We start from the raw sequence: 3,138 nt of genomic DNA on the forward strand, positions 1-3,138 counted from the left end.
GCAACTGTCAGATTTTATTATGGTTTAATTGCTGTTATTTTCGTTGGATTTCTATTTACAGTGTTGCCGCTTGGAAAACTGCTCTTGGTGACAAAATCTGTTTGATTTGCGATATTTATATGTAATCAAAAATAATGTTAAATTTTTGGACTCTAGCAGCTACAGCAACCCTAATAAAAATTGTATGGTTAATTTGCTTAACGACGTGTTCTGGGTATCATCCAAACCATTTGTGGAATAGTTCAATGATTTGGGTTATCGTTCGTTTATGGTTATTTTTTATTAGGGAAGTGCTGCTGCGGGTGTAGCAACAGTTATAATAAGTAATTTACGTAAAAAGAAGCGTAAAACAAGGGCTATGCGAGTAAATCCCTATTTAGCAGAGCGGAGCACCAAGGGTAGATTCGTCACCGCTGTAAGTATTTACTAAATTTCTCGCTTTCCTACGATTAAAAATAATGTTACATTATTATCAGTTTGACGATATGAAATCATATCCACCAGCCTTCAAGGAAAATTTTCATATGGACACCAATGATTTCGAATATATACTAAAAAGGGTATACCGTCGACTTCAGCCAAAGAGAAATACAAGGCCTGATGATGGAATTTCTCCGAAAGAAAAGCTCGCAATAACTTTGGAGTAAACATTTGCACTTATGTAAGCCTACATTATAAAAATATAAAATTTTGTTTTCATATATCTTGCTTCAGGAACATTTGAACGCCATGTAACATCATCGTATAGAGTTATACCCCGTTCACATTACAGCCTATATCACGTAATATAGGCTGTCTTGCAATGAACACTCATACAAAGGATTTCCAGTGAAAACTAGATGTATGAGTGCTCATTGCAAGACAGCGTATATCACGTGATATACGTTGTAATGTGAACGGGGTATTAGCAAGTCAACAATTGGTTCCATTATAATCAGTGTTAGCAAAGCTATTTGTGCAGAAATGGGTGCCGAAAATCTACCTCGTTATGACAACAACAGATGGATTGAAACTGCTAACAGGTTCCACGAAAAGTGGAATTTTCCAAATTGTCTTGGGGCAATTGATGGCAAGCACATTGCTATCAGGTGCCCTCCAAAAGCTGGAAGTCTATTTTTCAATTACAAGGTATTGTGGTATTATGTCTAGCGTTTAGAATCATAAGGGCTTAACTGTAATTTTGTAACCTTACAGAAATTTCACAGTATTGTGCTAATGGCTATATCGGATGCTGACTACAGGTTCAGCTATGTTGATATTGGAGCATGTGGATCAGAAGGAGACGCTGGCGTGTTTGCTGGAAGCCTATTTGGCAAAAAATCATTGAGGACTCTCTATCATTGCCGGAAGATACATTTATTGGTTCAAAGCGAATCTCGTTCTTTTTTATTGGCGACGATGCGTTTCCTTTATGCCGAAGAATCATGAAACCTTTTACACCAGGGAGAGGAACAATGCTTGCAGAGAACCAGCTATTGTTTAACTATCGTCTGAGTCGTGCCCGTCGGTGTATCGAGAACGCTTTCGGTATTTTAAGCGCGAGATGGTTATGCTTAAGCAGACCCATGTTTTGCTTCCCAGACAAGGCTCAAATCGTTGTATCTGCCTGCGTGATATTGCACAACTATTTAATGCGAGGAGGAAAAACATCATATTGCCCGGCAAATTTTGCTGATTCCTACGATGCTAACGGCAAGCTCATCGGGGGACAATGGAGGAATAACACTAACCAGTTATGTCCGCTTTCTGCCAACCGAGTTCGTGAACAAGGAAATGCTGTGATTATCAGAAACTACCTTAAAGAGTATGTCAACTCACATAAAGGTGCTGTTCCTTGGCAACGAAAAGCAGTTTTTTTGAGTGAACATTAGTATCTAGTATTTCAGATTTTTTACTATAATCAGCAATAAAGAACACTGTTTAGATGCAATATGATTGAAAAATTTATTCTCATTGTTACTGTTTGAGCATGTGGATTCTTCTGCTTTGATTCGTTACCGACCAGAGTTACATTAAGTTTCGAATCCGTTGTTTCCTGATTCTATTGCATCATTTTTTCATCTTTGTGTACAACAGCCTGAAATGTGTATATATAATTAATGGACAATCCCTAATTCCTTGTGAATTTTCAACGAACAAGTGAAAAGGGCCAATAGGCTAGGAAAAACAATGACTTTACCCTTGAGGTCTCACAAATCACTAAAAACTTACTCAAACCAACACAGCAGTATGCTCGGCAGTATGTGAATTTATTAAGTTTGTTCTTTCATACGGTGTAATTGGATTGTGTGTCTTGTGATTCATGAGAAATCAGCAAAGCAATTGTTTTTATTTAGTTCATTAGTCCTTTTCACATGTTGGTCTATAATTATAGTTTTTAATTAAAATGAATACTCACATACGCATAGTTTGAAGTCGATGCTTCTTCGTTGATCGAATCGTCGAGAATAGACCCTGGGTTTCTTGAGCATCACCGTCTGTTGCACCCAGGGTTATTGTTTTACGTAGGAACTGAGTGGTAACGGGTGTGAGAAAAGATAGCATGTTTGTGATGTCAAGGTCCTCGGCATCGTTTTCAACATCTTCGGATTGTTCCTCATTTCCACTATCACCGGATTTGCCTTTTACAATCGCTTTCCGCTTGTATCTCAAAGCATCTCTCATGCTTCTCCACATGGCCTTGCACTCGGGTACTACAATAATAAAAAAAAAACACATAAATAGTTCAAATGTAACATTAAACATAACATAAATCTCGATTACTTTTTCGAAGGGACGTATCAGTTTTGGTAAACAATGCATTTGATCGTCGATTTGGCGTATCTGATAGCTCGCCTACGCATTCTAAGACCACTGTAAGGTAGGGGGAAATTTCCCCAATCTGATGGTAGTGTTAGCATGCGTGGGCGAACTTCCAGTTACGCCAAATCGACGATCAAATGCATTGTTTACCAAAACTGATACGTCCCTTCGAAAAAGTAATCGAGAAATAGAACTGTAGTATAATAAAACAACTACTGACACTGGGTCTCATTTGAAGACCTTGAAAAAACACAGCTAATATTTACCTGTAGAAGAAGGTATTTGATTTGCGATTCGTTTCCATGCAGCACTTAAAGCGTTTAAGTTCGAGTGTAA

General features: G+C 37.9%; 1 pseudogene; it reads left to right on the forward strand.

Annotated features, from left to right (window-relative positions):
* The first annotated feature begins 358 nt into the window (after positions 1-358).
* LOC135700675 (uncharacterized) lies at positions 359-2,081 on the forward strand (annotated as a pseudogene).
* Positions 2,082-3,138: the final 1,057 nt, after the last annotated feature.

The sequence above is a fragment of the Ochlerotatus camptorhynchus genome, unplaced genomic scaffold (assembly GCF_037179485.1).
Source record: "Ochlerotatus camptorhynchus isolate MF236.1 unplaced genomic scaffold, CSIRO-AGI_Acam_v1.1 ptg000141l, whole genome shotgun sequence".
NCBI lineage: Eukaryota > Metazoa > Arthropoda > Insecta > Diptera > Culicidae > Ochlerotatus > Ochlerotatus camptorhynchus.